The sequence below is a fragment of the Camelus bactrianus genome, chromosome 1 (genome assembly GCF_048773025.1).
Source record: "Camelus bactrianus isolate YW-2024 breed Bactrian camel chromosome 1, ASM4877302v1, whole genome shotgun sequence".
Taxonomy (NCBI): Eukaryota; Metazoa; Chordata; class Mammalia; order Artiodactyla; family Camelidae; genus Camelus; species Camelus bactrianus.
The window spans coordinates 48,196,954-48,216,557 of NC_133539.1; positions in this window are offsets into that span (position 1 = coordinate 48,196,954).

Below are 19,604 nucleotides of genomic sequence, written 5' to 3' on the forward strand. Positions count from 1 at the left end.
GAGCTGAAGCCATATAAGAGATGCAGTTGGTGCCAGGGACATTGCCCAGATTTGAGTGGGAAGGGGATGGAGAAATATCCTGGCTTTTCCTTCTGCCAGCTTTGCAGCTTCCCTGGTACCTCTGAATAGCATAGCTGAGCCACAGCCAGCTGGTTTTAATTAGTCAACGAATACAGTGCATCCTATTGTAATCGTCCCCTCTCCAAATATAGCAGAGATTGGAAAGGACAAGGAATGCCCTGGAGGGCAAGGCCCAGGCGTTTATAGCCAGGATGAAAATGCTATCAGTCTTAGACTAAATGCCTTAAATTCGAGGTGAAGCAATGGAAAGGTAGTTCAGAGACTGAAATAGATATTCTCTCCTTTCTTAAGTAATTCCCATTCTTCGAAGTCCCCAAGTCCAGTAAATTGGTCCTGATAGTTACTTCTCTAAGTCTCTTATCTGTGACATAATAAGGCTCTTTTCACCTTCCACAAGATTTATAACCTGGAAAACCAACTATGTATTGATGATCTTGACTTCTTTATCTCATAGGTGTAGGAGAATCCAAGCACTGAAGCAGTGTAAAAGTACAATACAGTAAAAGCAGAATTTACAGCCAAGGTCTCACGACTTTCTCTAATACTGTGGTTTATTGAAGAGCAACTGCTGTTTATCTGGAAATGAATGCTATAGCTTAAATTTAATTGTTGCTTAGAAATCGCATATATTTTAATCTATGAAATTATAGCACATAAAAGACCTGATAGAGATAAAGCTCATTAAAGCTGGGTTCTATAAAGGGAACATTTGACCATTCTTTGCCTGTCTAAGCACTGGACACTATTGGCCACCAAGGATCTACTGGGACTCAATATACAGCAGTAGCCAGAGAGGTGCTTCAGCTGAAGAAGGGATTTGCTGAGATTGCTTTAAAGTCATCCTCTTATGTGAAAATTATATATTGTTTTCTATATGTGTGCATAGAATTGGTCTTGATCCTAGTTTCCAGTTTTTGTTCTCTAAGTAACTATTACTCCCTTCAGTCATGTGAGCTAGTTCTGTGTGGACCTTCTTTAAAATATTCATCATTGTTCTGCTTGATGATGGAATGTCTGCTTCTTACAAGGTGCTTATTACTCAGGTTGTTTTAATTACTATGGTTTCACTGAATATTCTTCAACTGTAGCAGATTACATTGATTTTTTAATGTTGAGCCAACTTTGCATTCCTGGGATAAAGCCCATTCGGTCATAAAATATCACCTTTTTAATATCTTTCTGGATTTGGTGTGCTAATATTTTGTTGAGGATGTTTGTATTTACGTTAATGAAATGCATTGCCATATAGTTGTTTTGTCCTATAAAGTCTTTATTAGGTTTGTATACAAGGACTGCCACACTCTGCTTGGGCTCCTCCTTTCTATGCCGTTGTCAGAAAGTTTTTCCTGGGCAGAGAGCTATTCTGATATATGAAAGGCTGTTACTCTCTTTCAGAAGTATAGAGGCTCTTGTTATATATTTACTATAGCGGATTTATTACTTGGATTGTATTAATTTATTTATTCAATTAATGTAAACTTTCCAGTCAAGGACTAAGTATATGCTACAGCAATAGAAAATATTAAAATAGGATGAGAGGTAAAAGAGATGTGATATTTGACCTCATATGGTCTATATATACTTTAGACCTGACTTGTAACATTAAAAATAAACCTTATGTTTTACTGGATTTATTTGAATTTATACATTAGTTTGGGGAGGATACCTTTGCAGTATTTCTTCTCCTATTCTGCAGAGGTAATTTCAAATCACCTTTCTCTTTTTGAAAAAGGTTTTATAAATTTTATCTGTCTCTTTTCTTAAACGTAGGACTTGCATATTTATTCAGTTAACCCTAGATATTTCATGTGATGGACTTTGTTGCTATTGTCAATATGCTGTTTATTTCCCCATTACACACTGGTGATTATTGCTAGTGTAAAGGAAAGCTACTTCTTTTACTGTGAATCATTTACTGATCTTTCTATGAAATCCTAATAGTTGTTTCTTTGGGACTTGCCAGGTAGAGCTTACTGGATCTTTATTTCCATGAAATATGCTCTGAAAAATACTGGTTATTGCTGTGAATTAATATGGTGTCTGTGTTTATCTAATGTGAGCAGGCTGTATATGCATTTTCTCTGCAGGGATTGATATTCAGTGTAGTGTAGCTATAGGGGATTTAAACCTCTCTTGGAAAGATCATCTACTTCCTGCTTAGAGTTAGGGTTGAAAATAGAATTCCCATCCATGCAGCATCATATCCTATCCTGTGAAAGACCAGTAAACAACCCCCTGGCGATAGTCGCTTACTTAAGGACAGGCCTGCTTAACCATGTAAAGCTACAGGGTGGTCAGGTTAGATAATTTTCATCTGGCTGTGAGACTAAGAGAAGAAGCCACATTTCACCATAAAATATATATATTTTGTATGACTGCCTGAAAACTCAAGCTAGCTTTTAATAACGTGTTTTAAATTCTGAAATATTGACATAAATATCATGTCCATCTCATATTTTTTCAAATATTAATAATAATATAGTTGAAGTCATCAGCAATTAGATGAAAAATCATTATTGTGTAGTATTCCATCACTTCAAGGCATTGTCTTTTTTATTTCTAAAATATAATTTCACATATTACATTCTTTATTTAAGGCTCTTCATGGCACTGTTACCATCACCCAGATTTTATTTATTTAAACATAGTTTCTAATATGTTTTGTTGTTGATACTTACTGAGTTTTTCAACCTGATAGCATTAAAATACTTTAAAATCAAATTTAGGAAAATATACACACATACACACACAAACATCATAGGGGACTTTTATTCTCTGGGAATATGTGAACACTTTTTGAAGCTGACTTGGAGGAAACGACTTTTCTTATTGTCTCGATTGTTTTAGATGATAAGAGAAAAGAGAATGTTGATTTGCTAATCTAAGTAGTAAACCAGCTATGGTTTACAAAATACTCCAAAGAATTGATAAATGATGACTCCTCTTTTCTTTTTTTTTTTTAAAACGTTTTTTTATTGAGTTATAGTCATTTTACAGTGTTGTGTCAAATTCCAGTGTAGAGCACAATTTTTCAGTTATACATGAACATACATATATTTATTGTCACTTTTTTTTTTGCTGTGAGCTACCACAAGATCTTGTATATATTTTCCTGTGCTATACAGTATAATCTTGTGTATCTATTCTACATATGCCTGTCAGTATCTACAAATTTTGAACTCCCAGTCTATCCCTTCCCAGTCCACTCCTCCTTGGCAACCACAAGTTTGTATTCTATGTCTGTCTGTTTGTTTCTGTTTTGTATTTATGTTCTTTTTTTTTTTTTTTAGATCCCACATATGAGCGATCTCATATGGTATTTTTCTTTCTCTTTCTGGCTTGCTTCACTTAGAATGACATTCTCCAGGGATATCCATGTTGCTGCAAATGGCGTTATGTTGTCATTTTTTATGGCTGAATAGTGTTCCATTGTATAAATATACCACATCTTCTTTATCCAGTCATCTGTTGATGGAAATTTAGTCTGTTTCCATGGATGACTCTTCTTTTCTAAGAAAAATGCGTGTACATACAGAATTGTACATTCAACGTTGATTTAATCCTATGTCCTCATTTTGCAGGTAGTAAACAGATACAGGGAGGAAATAAACCACATGATTAAGTAGAGGTAAAGTCTGGCTTAGAGTATCTTCTAATCTAGAAGTCTGGTGCTTTCATGATCCTATAGGATAGCTAAACAAGGGACAAAGGGGAATAAGTAGAAGTAAAGTGGACAGACATAAAAGGGATTCAAACAAAAGCAAAGAAATATTTATCAAAGGTATTTGCTGAAGTGAATGACAAAAGAGGAAGTAATGTGCAAATGACAACATGACCAACAAAATACTTTTTTTTTCCTACTTGAGGATAAGACCTCTTTACTGCTAATGTTAAAAATGAGAGGCAAGGATTAACCAAGAAGATGAAGTAGAAGGACGTTGAGCTCACTTCCTCTCACTAGCACACCAAAATCACAACTAATTGCTGAACAAACCATTGATAAAAAGGACTGGAATCTACCAAAAAAGATCTACAACTAAAGACATAAAGAAAGAACCACAATGAGATGGTAGGAGGGGTGCACTTATGATATTATCAGATTTCATACCCTCTGTGTGGGCGACCCACAGACTGGAGAATAATTATATTGCAGATGTTCTCCCACAGGAGTGAGAGTTCTGAGCCCCATGTCAGGATCCCAGGCCTGGGGGTCCAGCATTTGGAAGAGGCGTCCCCAGAGCATTTGGCTTTGAAGGCCAGTGGGGCTTAATTGCAGGAGCTCCACAGGACTTGAGGAAACAGATATTTCACTCTTAAAGGGCACATACAAAATCTCATGTGCACCGGGACCAAGGACAAAAACAGTAACTTCATTGGAGCCTGGCCAGACTTAACTTGCTGGTCTTGGATGATCACCTGGGGAGGCGGTGGGGGCAGCTGTTGCTTACCCTTGGGACATAAAAACTGGTGGCTGACATATTGGGCAGTATTCATCTGTGTGAATTGTCCTGGAGGCCGACATCTTGTTTAAGCCATTAGCACCAAGATCTGGCCTCAGTCAGCAGCCTGTAGGCTCCAGTGCTGGGATGCCTCAGGTCAAACAACTAACTGGTGGAAACACAGCCCCACCCATCAGCAGACAGGCTGCCTAAAGATATTCTGAGCCCATGACCTCCTCTAGACGTACCCCTAGACAAGGCCATGGCCACCAGAGGTCTAGGACCCAGTTCCACCTGTCACTGGGCAGGCACCAACCCCTCCTGCCAGGAAGCCTGCAGAAGCCTCTAGATCTGCCTCATGCACCAAGGCGCAGACAATAGAAGCAAGAAAACTATGATCCTGCAGCCTGTGGATAGCATCCACAAATGCAGGCCAGACCCTAACCTGGGACCAGCTGGCTCCTGGCCCTTGGGTGATGAGACAGAAGTGTACCACTGGGACACACAGGACATCCCCTACAGAGGACCACTTCTACAAGTTCAAGAAATGTAACTAACCTGCCACATATGTTAAAATACAAATGCAATATTTAGACAAAATGAGGTGGCAGAGAAATATGTTCCAGAAGAAGGAGCAAGATAAAACCCCAGAAGAACAACCAAGTGAAGTGGAGATAGGCAATCTACCCAAGAAAGAGTTCTGGGTAGTGATCATAAAGATGATCCAAGAGATCAGGAGAAGAATGGATGCACAGAGCAAGAAGTTAGAAGTTTTTGTTGTTGCTGTTGTTGTTTTGTTTTGTTTTGTTTTTTTAAATTTAGAACATATAAAGAACAGCCAAACAGAGTTGAAGAATATGATTAACAGAAATGAAAAATACGATAGAGGGAACCAATAGTAGACTAAATGAAGCAGAAGATCAGTGAGCTGGAAGACCAAGTAGTGAAAATCACTACAGTAGAAGAGGAAAAAGAAAAAAGAATGAAAAGAAATGAGGACAGTTTACGAGACATCTAGGACAATAGCAAGATTGTGAACAGTCACATTGTAGTGGTTCCAGAAGGAGAAGAGGGAGGAAAAGGGTCTGAGAAACTAACTGAAGAGAAAATAGCTGAAAACTCACTAACCTGGGAAAGGAAACACTTACTAAGTCCAGGAAGCTCAGAGAGTCCCATACAGTCCCAAAGAGGAACACACCAAGACACATAGTAATCAAGTTGACAAAAGGTGAAGCAAAATATTAAAAAACAGCAAGGGAAATGCAACAAATAACAAACAAGGGAACTCCCATAAGGCTTTCAGCCGATTTTTCAGCAGAAGCTCTGGAGGCCAGAAGGGAGTGGCATGATATATTTCAAGCGATGAAAGGGAAAAAAGCCTACAACCAAAAATACTCTATCCAGCAAGGCTCTCATTCGGATTTGATGAAGAAATCAAACGCTTTGCAGGTAAGCAAAAGTGGAAAGAATTCAGCAGTGCCAAACCAGCTTTACAACACATGCTAAAGGAACTTCTTTAGGCAGAAAAGAAAAGGCCACAACTACAAACAAGGAAAGTACAAAATGGAAAAGCTCACCGGTAAAGACCAACATACAATAAAGACAGGAAGTCATCCACATGCACACTAGGAGGGAGGTTAAAAGGCAGAAGTAGTAAAATCACCTGTATCCAGAATAAGCAGTTAAGGGATACACAAAACAGTTAGATGTTAAGATATGGTATCAGAGTCAGTAATTATGAGGGGATGAGAGTACAAATGCAGAATATTTAAAATGCTTTTGAAATTAAGAGATCAACAATTTAAAACAAGCATGTATGTATGTGTGTGTGTGTGTGTGTGTGTGTGTGTGTATAGTGTTATAGATACATACTATTCTACCAAAACCTCATGGTAATTATAAACCAAAAATCTGTAAAAGATATACATACAAAAAATGAAAATGGAATCCAAACATAACATTGAAAATAGTCATCAAACTGACAAGAGAATGAAGGAAGAAAGGGGAAAAAAAGGCCTACAAAAATAAACCTAAAGCAATTAACAAAATTTTAATAAAACATACATATCTATAATTACCTTCATTGTAAGTGGATTAAATGCTCCACCAAAAGACACAGACTCGCTGAATGGATACAAAGACAAGACCCGTATATATGCTGTTTACAAGAGACACACTTCAGATCTAGAGACACATACTGACCAAAAGTGAGGGGATGGAAAAAGTATTCCATGCAAATGGTAATCAGAAGACAGCTGGAGTAGCTAGACTTATATCAGACAAAATAAACTTTAAAATAAAGACTGTTACAAGAGACAAAGAAGGGCACTACATAATGATCAAGGGATCAATCCAAGAAGAAGATATAACAATTGTAAATATCTGTGCACCCAATGTAGGAGCACCTCAATATGTAAGACAACTGTTAACAGACATAAAAGGAGAAAACAACAATTACACAGTAATAGTGGGGGACCTTAACACCCCACTTACATCAATAGACAGATCGTCCAGATGGATAATCAGTAAGGAAATACAAGCCCTAAATAACACATTAGACCAGATGGGCTTGATATTTATAGAGCATTTCATCTGGAAGCAGCAGAATATACATTCTTTTTAGGTGCAAATGCAGGATAGATCATATGCTGAGCCACAAAGAAAGCCTTGGTAAATTTAAGAGAATTGAAATTGTATCAAACATCTTTTCCAATCACAACACTATGGGACTAGAAATCAACTACCAGAAAAAAAAAACTGCAATAAACACAAACTCATGGAGGCTAAATAATATGCTACTGAATCACCAGTGGATCACTGAAGAAATAAAAGAGGAAATCAAAAAATGCCTAGAGACAAAGTGTCTATGATGATGACCTGAAACCTATGAGGTGCAGCAAAAGCACTCCTAGGAGGAAGATGTAGACCACTACAGGCTTCTCTCAGGAAACAAGAAAAGTGTCAAATAAACAACCCAGTCTTACACCTAAAGCAAAGAGAGAAAGGAGAACAAACAAACCCAGAGTTAGTGGAAGAAAAGAAATCAGAAAAGATTAAGGCAGAAATAAATGAGATAGAGGTGAAAAAAATAGAAAAAAATCAATGACACTAAGAGTTGGTTCTTTGAAAATGTAAACAAAATTGATAAACCTTTAGCCAAACTCATCAAGAACAAAACGGAGAGGGCTCAAATCAATAAAATCAGAAATGAAAAAGAAGTAGGACTGACACCACAGAAATACAAAGGGTCGTAAGAGATACTAACAACCCTATGCCAATAAGATGGAGGACCTGGAGGAAATGGACAGATTCTTAGACAAGTATGATCTCCCAAGACTGAACCAGAAAGTAACAGAAAATCTGAACAGACTAATCATGAGTGCTGAAATTGATATGGCAGTCGTTTGAGGAAGAATGGAGACAGGATCTGATAGGGCAGGTTTAGCACACATTGACACAAAGGAAGGCGAGTCGGTTTCAGCTCACCACCCAACAATATTTGATGTTTGCATGCTAAGGTTCATACAGAAATCTGATTTCAGCTACTTGCTGAGCCTAGGATCAAGTTCTTGGACAACTTTCTCTCTCTCTTTTTTTTTTTTTTTTTAATGGTTTTGCTCTCACATGACCAGTTCTGTGTTCAAATTCTAGAAACATCTCAGTTGGTTTTAAGGAAGCCTCATGACTAATGTCTTTAACAAGAACAGTGTTTAACAAAAATGTGCTGCCTAATTCTGGTGTTGATTGTATGAACGCTTCAGCTCTGGGAGCAGTTCTTGCTGCTCCAGGCTTTGGTCATTTGCCCCTAGCATAATCCTCATCGTTCCTGCTGGGAGCAAGTTCGTGGCTTGGAACTTGGGGAGGCCCAGTACTGCCAAGTTCAGGTCAGAGCGAAATGGGCACGGGCGGCTGCCGCTGAGGATGAGGAGTGAGGGTCGCATTCCAGCACACCGTACTGCTTCCTGTGAAGGCTCTTGCATCTAATAACGCAATATAAAAACAATGGCTCTTTCCTGGCGTTGTCAGCTATTTGTTGGTCAGAGGAATGCAAGAAGTTTAATTTCACCTTCTTCATTTGCTGTCCTAAGGGACAGTTGATGTGTCACTGGCTCCTTAGATGGAGTTGAAATATGTTTACAAAAGCTTTAAGATCTTCACTTGACTATGCAGTGACCCAATAGGATCACTATTATAGGATTTCATAAATAATAAAGGCTTTTAGAAAATAATACAACCAATAAATTTTTATTCAAATCTACTCTGTTTTCAAAACTATGGCTAATAAACTAAAGATAAGGAAGTATGTTTGTTAAGTATAAAGAAATACAAGGAAAGTTTAGCCCCAGGAAACTAACATCAAAGAGTTGGTTGACAGGGAGAAAAAATTCATACTCGTTCATTCATTTATTCATCCATTTTTCTCATTCAGGTAATAAAGCTCTCTCAAATACTTCTGATGTATCAGGAATCATAGTATGTGTTGAAGATGCAGTAATGAACAAATAAGTGGCTCAAACTGTTAAAGGTTTTGGAGTTCACCTCAGGTTGAGCCTATGAAAGCGTACATAGAGAATGGGAGAATGAATTTGTGAAAGGGAGCATCTTCATAGTGAATCACCATGGTGGATTATATTTTTATTTGATTTTTTTCTCCTCACTTCCTTGCCCTAGATGAGCCTAGGTAAAGGAGCAGCATAGAGAACTGAATTAAAAAGTATGTAAGAAGCGTTAAGCCAGTCTGTCACTGCCATGGAAGAGATGATCATGTATAATGGATTTGTTATGCTGTACAGAATCTGGTTGACTTTGTTAGAGGATGGAAATAGCAATTGTCATATCTCCATTCCCCTCTCAGCTCTTTCCCTTTCTTGACTAAATGGAGCTATTTGTTTATGCTCACCTGCTAGAATTTAACAACTAAGAATACGCTGGAACATCAGCAGTTTTGCCCTGGCAAAGTGCATCCTGTGAATGACCCTGCTGACAAACTTATATTGTCTTAACTGTAGCACAGCTTGCATTTGTCACAGGTGAATGGGCTCAATTAGCAAGAGAGACAGTGTTTCAATCATTAAAAAAAATAAAAGGCAAACAAAGAAGAAAACATTTTCCTCTATGTGTTCTGAAGGAGAGGTGACATTGTAGCATATGATTTTTTTTCCTTTGGGTTTTACAAAGAAAGCAACTAAAGTAAAAACAAAAAAAACAAAAAAAACCCCAGCACATTATTTAGCAAAGTGATTTGAAGCAAAACTGCAGGGCAGAATTCTCAAAAGATGTTAATAAGGAGTAAGGTTTTCCGTGGGTATTAATGTTATCCTTACATATCCTCAACTTACATGCTTCTCTATTTTGCTTATTAAAACCCCAGGGGAAATATTGGGTATTTGCTGTGATTTATATAATGAAGCAGATAACCTCAATTTTGCCTGAACTTATGCAATTTTGGGAGAGACATTACTTCCTTCGGCTTATGGGATGGTATTTAGTATAATGAAAAATAAACTTTTTAGATAGTTTCATAATGGGTTGAATGAAAGTCTCAGCCTAGCCACTAACCATTTAGGTGGGCTATGTGTGCCTTGATTATAGTGATAATTATAAATTCTCAAAGTGTTGTGAACCAAATTAAATAGAACTATGAAAGCAGCATGACGGACAACTCAATATTAGAAAAGGGGATAAATTGGCATTTAAAATGAAAATCTGACTATATAGTGTCTCATAAAGAGTTGAGTATTAAGCTTAGAATTAAATTGTGAAGAGCAAGACAAGATCAGTGTTCTAGAGAGTAGGACAGAAACAGACAGAAAGAAGAGGGAAAAGATCTGAAAACAAAACTAAAATGGAGACCGAGGAACTATCTTCCAAGAAAAATTATCCGTATCTCCTTGCTTCTCTGCAGCTTCTAGTTCAGTTATGCATTTATTAATTTATTTAATAAATAAGCCTTCATCTAATTTTTCTTAAGTGTCAGGAAACAGATTAGGTGTTGGTGATGCAATAATATATAAGACATAGACCTATCCAAAGAAATGTTGATCTAATAGGAGATACAAATGTTTAAACAAAGAAATACAGATGAGGTTAAGGTAGGTTGGGTTCTACAGGTAACTAAAACTACATTTGAAGCAGAAAGAATAGTGTGAATAACTTTGCCTTGATCTAAACCATGCACAGTGCTGAGCAAAGGACACCTGTCACCACCTCCAGAGGAGGCGTCGCCCTGTGTGGAGGACAGTAGAAATTGAATGTGGGTGGAAGGAGAGGGAAAGAATGTCTCGGTTTACACTGACAAGGAGTCAGGGAAACAGTGTGTGTGGTGAAGAGCAAGTGGTTATGTTTTGCTCTAGAATAGTAAGGCTGTTAAAGATACTAAGACCACTTTGAATGTCAGAGGTGAAACCTAGGGTCGTGTGATCAATGGGAGAGCCATGGCTGTTGAACAAGAAGGGAAAAAAATATGAGAATGTAAAAATTCGATGAGAACGTAACCAAATTTAAGATAAAAAATTAAGCAGAATGAGTCTTCATGGCCAGTCTTACTACACTCTTCTCTCCCAGTGGGAACCCCAAACCTGAGAAGCAGAGAAACACCTGTGCCTCAGATCTCTCCCTTTGTTCTACACTCTTGATACACCTTTCCTTCTTCTCTTGGTTGGTCCATGTGAAAGAGGCCACAGCTCAGGGAAGTTAGTAAATGTACTGTCTTTGTTTCATTACTTTGTGATATTCCTCCCTCCATCTCTATAATTTATTTACCTTAGGATTAAATTAAGTTGCTCAGTGGTCTCCTGGGGCATGGAGAGAAGGGACATCTGGTTTGGGAGGGCAGATTTCCTGGGCAGGACCAACTGTCTGGATCCTCCTGAATACGGATCCATCAACTTTTGCTGCCTGGAGGAGGCCACATATTTTCCCCTGGACTGAACTTCACCTTCTTCAGACTTGCTGAGGGCAAAGGCTAGAGAAGATAGGAATTTGTTTATTGCACAGTTTTAAAATAATGAATAAGGAAAACTTGTCATCAGGGTTTGCTAAGATTCCACCTTATACCCAGTACACTATTTTTATCTTGTGCTAGGATATATATTAAAAGGAGAAAAAAAATCTAAAATACTTGAATAAGGTTGTATTATAACAATAATATTGTTGGCAGTATCTGTTCTTCAGCCTGATGTGATTTATTTATTATTCTAATGTAGTTTTATCCTTTGTAATTTTTGATAATTATTTTTTCCTTTTTTATTGCAAAAAAGCATGTGAAATAAAAACTTGAAAGAACAAAGTAATTAAGTAGGATGAAACTGCATTCAAAAAAGATACAATGCAATTGACTGTGTTTAAGATAAATGCACTAACTTGTTTAAATAATGACATTGACTAAATTGCATTATTCTACAGTAATATTATCATTAAATATTCAATATGTATCAAATTACTTTGCAATAATACATATTCAATATCTAGGTATATTCTGTCATAATAGATATTCAACACAATATAAATATACAATTAAAACTAAACTTATAGTTTCATCAGAAGTTTCTGTGAATATTCTTAAATATTGGTGCCTAGTAAAACATTTCAGCAGGCTGGGAAAACCAAATGTGTGTGTGTGTGTGTGTGTGTATGTGTGTGTAGTTTTCTAGATGGAATAAATAATTATAAAATAATTATAAAATGAAGTGCATTAGCCATACATGCAGAGTAATCAAGTCCTTGGCTGTTAGACACATCAGCTTGTGAACTTCCAAAATGTATACTGAGGAATATCCTGAACATATACTGTTTAGGAGATTCAGAACAGTTTTATTCAACCTTATTGTTCTCATTTTCCCCTCATGTTCATTAATCAATCAGTCAGTTCTTTTTCTTTTATTTGTCCACAAATAGGAGCTATTTTAGACACTTAGATGCAGCAATAAAGAGACGTAGGGAAGAAAAGTCTTCTCACGAAGCTGATGTCCTGCTGAGAGATGGAATCAGTAAACAAATTTACAAGTATTTAATATCATTTTAGAAAGTGTAAGTTTGATGAAAAACAAAGCAAGGTAGAAAGAAGAGAGAGGATTTTACTTTTTAAGGCAGCATTCTTTTGTGAGGAAGTAATTTTTGAGCAGAGACCTGATTGAAGTGTGGGACAAGCCAAGCGACATACTGGAAGGAAAGAATTCAGGCTGGTGACTGGAAGGGATCGAAGGAGAGAGTGGTGAGGGGTGAATTCACAGAGATAAGCATAAATCAGACCACAAAGGGCCTTTATATCATGATACAGATTTTGGAATTTATTCCAATTATGATAGAAAGCCATTAGAGAATTTTGAGCAGAAGAATGATATAATTCTATCTATATGTTTCAATTGTCAATCTGGTAGCACGATGGAGAACAATGTGGGGGAATGAGCATAAATATAAGGAAATGAGTTATGAAGCTAACAAAGTAATCCAGACAAGAGATGTGAAGGGCTTGAGCCAAGTTGGAGTTGGTGCATAGTGGAAAATGGTAGTCCTGGCAGAACTTGTTTATGATCTGGATGTGGATGTGAAGGGAAAAGAAGAAATAAAAGATGAGCCCTGGGTTTTCTCCTTGAGCAACTGTGTGAATGGCAAGACCATTTACCAAGATGAAAAAAATTGGGGCAATAGCAGTTAAGGGAGAGACTAAAAAATTCTGATTTGGATAGGTTAATCATCATGTGAATATGAGATTTTCACATGGAGATTTTAAGTAGACAGCAGGATATATGAGTTGAGAATTAGAGGGAGAGATCCAGGCTAAAGTTATAAGCATATAGGTGGTTCTTAAAGCCATTGGGCTGGATGAGATAACCAAGGAAGAAAACGTGGGTAGGGAGAAGGGCCAGGAACAGAGCCTAGAGACACTGCAACATTTGAAGATCAGGTATAGCAACGAAGACCAGGAAGGAGTCACAAGAACTACAGGGGAAACGAAGAGAGGTATTGTCTTTGACCTGGGGTTGGCAAACTAAAGCCTGCGTGGCAAATCCTGTCTGCTGTCTGTCTTGTATGGCTGTCAAGCAAAAACAATAGGTTTTACATTTTGAAATGGTTGAAAAACATCAAAAAAGAATAATGTTTTTCAGAAACAGACTCAGACATAGAAAACAAACTCAAGGTTACCAGGAGGAAAGATGGTGAGAAGGGATAAAATAGGAGTTTGAGATTTGCAGATACTGACTACTATATATAAAATAAATAAACAACAAGCTTGTACTATATAGCACAGGCAACTATATTCAATATCTTGTAGTAACCTATAATGAAAAGAATATGAAAAGGAATATATGTGTATGTATGACTAAAACATTATGCTGTACACCAGAAATGGAAATAATGTTGTAAACTGACTATACTTTAATAAAAAATTAAAAAAAGAATAATGTTTTGTGACACATGAAATTTATATGAAATTCAGATTTCAGTATCTCTGAATAAAGTTTTATTGGAACACAGCCATGCTCATTCCTTCACATATTGTCTGTGGCTGTTTTTGTTCTACAACAGCAGAGTTGAGTAGTTGCAACAGAAACAATATGATCCATAAAACCAAAAAGATTTAATGCATGGCTTTTTACAGTAATAAGCCATTAATGGAAGGACATGTTTCAAGAAGGAGGAGTGATCAGATGTTTTGATCTCTGCTAGAAGGTCAAATTAGAGGAGGTGAGACTTGACCCCTGGATTTGGCAAGATAGAGATAATTGATGAGCATGTTAAGAATGGATGCAGTAGACATAATAGACTGGTAGGGAAAAAAGCCTAACTGTGGTGGACTGATGAGAGAATGGAAATACAGGAAGATAGAAAATTAGAAATAACAACCACCACCAACACTCTGTCAAGGACTTCTCCTGTAAAGATTAACAAAAACATAGCAACTAGAAGGGACATGGATTTGAGGGAAGATACACCACAGCATAATATATAACTGTGCAGTGTGTTCCCTTCAGATAATTTATTCAGCAGTCCTGGGAGTCATGCCTATTACATAGAGGAAAAAGCATGTCTTGAAAAATACATAATTAAAACTTGTGGGAAGAAGAGTAATTGTCAAGGTTTATTAAGGTACGTATTACAGATATACATCTAAACAAAATTTTAAAGCATAAAAAAAATTCACGGATGCAGTTAAACTGCATATCTTTCCTATATTGTTAAGTACTAACTTTCTTTTTTTTTAAATTGAAGTATAGTCGACTTACAATATTATGCTAGTTTCAGGTGTACTACATAATGATTTGATAATTGCATGTATTACAAAATGATCACCACGAAAAGTCTAGTTAACATCTGTGCCCATATAAATCTGTTACAATATCATTGACCACATTCCTTGTGTTGTATATTTTATCTCTTTGAATTATTTATCATGTAATTGGAGGTTTGTACCTCTTAATCCCCATCACTTATTTCACTCACCTCAACCCCTCTCCCTTCTGTGAGTCTGTTTTTGTTTGGTTTTGTTTGTCTTGTTTTTTTAGATTCCGCCTATACATGAGATCATGTGGTATTTGACTTTCTCTGCCTGATTTATTTCAGTTAGCGTAAAACCCTTTAGATAGATCCATGTTGTTGCAAATGGCAAGATTTCTTTTTCATGGCTGATTAATATTCCATTGTGTATGTATGCATCATACCTTCTTTATCCATTTGTCTATTGATGGAAACTTCGGTTGCTTCCATATCTTGGTTATTTTAATTAATGTTGCAGTGAACATAGGATGCATATATCTTTTTTTGTTTTTTGTTTTTTGTTTGTTTGCATATATCTTTTTGAGTTAGTGTTTTCTTCAGGTAAATGCCGAGAAGTGAAATTGCTGGATCATAAGACAGGTTCTATTTTTAATTTTATGAGGAACATCTGTACTGTTTTTCATACTGGCTGCACCAATTTACAATCCCACCAGCAGTGCATGAGGGTTTCATTTTCTCCACGTCCTCATCAGTGCTTGTTATTTGTTGTCTTTTCGATGATGACCATCTGACAGGTGTGAAGTGGTACCTCAGTGTGGTTTTGATTTGCATTTGCGTGATGATTAGTGATACTGAGCATATTTTCATGTGTCTGTTGGCCATCTGTATGTCTTTGGAAAAATGTCTGTTCGGGACCTCTGCCCATTATTTAATTGGGTTGTTTGCTTTTTTGTTGTTGAATTGTGTGAGTTCCTCGTATATTTGGGATATTAACCCCTATTGGACATATTTGCAAATATCTACTCCCATTCAGTAGACTGCTTTTTTGTTTTGTTGATAGTTTCCTTCCCTGTGCAAAAGGTATTTAGTTTGATATAGTCCCATTTGTTTATTTTTGCTTTTGTTTCCCTTGCTTGAGGAAACAGGCCTGCTGGTGGGTAGTGCTGGGTCCCTACACTAATAGGTTAGAAGGAGGACTCCAAATAGTGCTTTCCAGCATCAGTGTCCTCCTGGTAGAAGGAATTCCCCCAGATGGCTGCCTCCAGTGTTTTATGTCCCGAGGGGAAGTCCCAGTTGCTTCCTGACTCTCCGGAAGCCTCTCCAGGATCAGTACGTGGGTCTGACCCGGGCTCCTTTCAGAATACTGCCTCTGCACCAGGGTACTGAGTGTGTGAGATTTTCCACGCCCTCTGTAGGAGCAATGTGTCTGTTTCCAGCAGCCTTCCGGTTCTCTGGGACGCAAGCCCTGCTGTTCTTCAAAGCCACACCTTCTGGGGGCTGTATTCCTGGTGTGGGACCTCTGGGCCGGGGAGTCCGAAGTGGGGCTCAGACCCATTGCTCCTTGGGAGGACCTCCGGTAATTGTGCTTATCCCCCCATTTTTGTGCGTCCCTACTCCTACCCTGGAGATGTGGGTCTTGACTGTACTACGTTCTCCTGCTGGTCTCGTTGCAGTTCCTTCTTTATATTTTTAGTTGTGAAAAATCTTTTCTGCTAGTTTTCAGGTTGTTTTCATAGGTAGTGGATCTGTAAATCATTGTGATTTTGGTGTGCCCGTGGGAGGAGATGAGCCTCAGGGTCTTCCTCCTTCACCGTCCTGTCCACACCTCTTGTACTAACTTTCATATAAAAATTACCTTGGGAGATACATTTATTGACCTATAAGATGTCTTTTAATTATTGTTATATGGATATATTCTTATGCGATAGAGGTACAGAACAGCACATACTTGATACATGGAAAGATATATTTTCTCTGTTACTGTCATAAACATGGTGTGACCCGATTAATGAAGGTCAATTATCAAGCAAAGAAGAAGAATCACCATTTTTGTTTAATATGGAACTTACTCCCCAATAGTAGAATAGTTTCATTTAATTTATTTATAAATCATAGGCAAAGTAGAGGAACATGATTTATGCATACAATCTCTCACTCCTGAGGATCAATGGAAAGAAAAGGAACATAATCATTCAGATACTAAACACGTTTTGTCACCTCACAGGTATAAAATTCTGGCCAAGAACTGCAACACCTTTGATAATAACTCCAATAGTTGCCTTCTCTATAACACATATCCAGGATACTTGGAATTTTCAGTAGGAGTCTAATAAGAAGTGAAATCGTGAACTTGGACCTTTATGATGTATAGAGATATCTGGATTTTAAGGACATCCTTTGGGGAAGAGTATTATAGGATTGAAGCTGTCAGAAGAGATAAAGCACTGCCTAATGAACAAAAAAAGGCTCCCCTAAAGCTGACACAGATTAAGTATCCAGGAACAGTACACTCGTCCACGAGCACTGGAGCCAAAAATAGTTAGCAGAAGTCGATACTATAAAGAAGTTAAATGTAAAGTGGAATTGCCTTATTGCAACTAGAACTTTTTCATTATCACCAAGTATTTTTTGAGTAGCTGCTTGAATAAGGTACAGGTGTTGCAAATGATGAAATTGCGCTGTCCCTTCTCTAGGTGATGAGGCAATCTAGGGAGGCTTCTAACATCCTGTAATATGTCATCAAAAAGAATAAAGGCCCATAATAAAGGTCAGAAGGAAACAATCCTGTACTTTGTTGTGAGGGCAAACCTAGAATCAGACTCTGGCATTTATACCCGTTTTTCTCAGTGGAGTATCCTTCTCTCTTCTCTGAAAAGAAAAACACCACCATTTTCTGAGGAACCCACACTTCTCCACATGTTAGATTTAAGACGGGTTGCTACTCAGTGAACTCTCCCTTCCTTATCACCCTCCAAATCATAGGAGAGTGAATTTGGCCCAGTTTATTTCCTCTGATCACCGTAACTGAGCTAGTTAGAATCCTTTCTGAGCTAGTTAGAGTCTTCCTGGGATTTTATATGCAAAAATTGGGTGAGAGAAATAGCTCCTTCTCTGGGTTATAATCTACGATGACATAATGTTGGAATTACTTCTGGTCGTACACCACCCATCTGTTCTCATGTTGGAAGCCATCTGATGTAGGAGAAAATAGTCAAAGCCCAGAGAGCAGCCAGGATGAGAGAGTGAAAGATCAGAGAGCATCATTTCAGTCATTGGACCCATGCGGTCCTTCCCAGTTACATGAGCCAGTACCTCTCCCACACCCTTTCCTTTTTTTTCCCCCCATAAGCTAGTTTGGATGTTTGAATTGAGTAGCAGATAGGCAGTGATCCATTAATAGGTTACTTGTAACTATGAAAGTAACGCAGAAGTTAAAAGAGATAGCATACAATGATTTGGTATTTTACATGATCCTATATAAACTAGGTGAAAGTTTCTCCAAAAAAAAGAAAATGTTTGAACCATCTTAAGACTTAAAGGAATTTTTATAATGCCTATTTATTAAGTACGTCATTGTATAAATGGGTAAAGTTACAGAGGATCAGTGTATCTTTCATCATCAAACAGTAAGTCAATAGAAGACCTGAAACCCAGATCTTCTTGTAGTTCAATAACAATTTTTCCTACATATGCCAGTGATGAATTTCAACATCACCTAAGAAACTATATTGGTATTGCAATCTTTAGTTATGTCTGGACCAAATAAATCATTATAATAATAAATCCAGTATTTAGATTGCTAAAGGGCAAAAACAGAGCAAGTCCTCTTTAGTGGACTTGTCTCATAAATAGAGGACTATAGGAGAGCAAAGGAAAAGTGATTTGATGGAAAGAATACTAGGATACAAATATTTGTCAATTGCACAAAAATGACATTCACTTTTCCTGGCATTCAGCTCATCATTAGTCCTGTTGTTTTTGTTATGAGCTGTGAGGACAAAGAGACTATGTTATCCTTAAAATGTTCTGCCAGTTTTGGGGGGTCACTGAACCTCAGTGTCATTCAGCCAGTCAGATTAAGGGAGAGGGAATCCCTTAATAAGGAAGGCTCAGTATGATGTACTTAATTAAGTTGGTTCTCTGGATGTATTTGGTTGAAACTTGAGAGATGTAACACAAAAATTGATCGTAGGCAGTGGGAAGGTGACCATGATGATTAAAATATTTGCACAACTAACACTAAAAATGTTATCAAATAGATTTTAATTATCACAGAATGGTGCTCAGTTGGAAATGGATTTTCATCAAATAGTCAAATACCTTCTCATTTAATTGGGGATAATGAGCAAGGCCTCAATATTCCTTGTCAAGTTGATTATTGAAATAATAGACTTAGAAATCGCTGGGAAAGGGCATGACTTTCTCTTAACACCATCATGGTCTTTTCTTCTACATGCATGATCACCAGCCTCTCCTACCCCAACCCTAACACAGGCGGGGCTAAACTGCGCAAGTGTGGGTGAACGAGGATGGCAGGTGTAGGCGACTGGAGTAAGAACATTCGTACTAAATCCAGAATTTCCACCCCCCCCCCCCCCCGTCAGTGCTTCTTGGACTATATCCACCTAGAAGAGACGAGAACATGGCACAGGGAGGAAACTTTTTTATTTTCCCTGCATTATAAAAGAGGCAAATGGGTATAAATTATTTTTAAAAAAACTTACAAAAGGAGTTCTGGGTAGACTATAGAAGAGATGGAGGCAAGTCGGGAGAATTAATAGCTGAAAGGAATTTTACCCTTTAGAAACATGGACTTCATTCTTGATGCCTGTCAATTATCTCCTGTGTTTAATTCATAATGAAGTC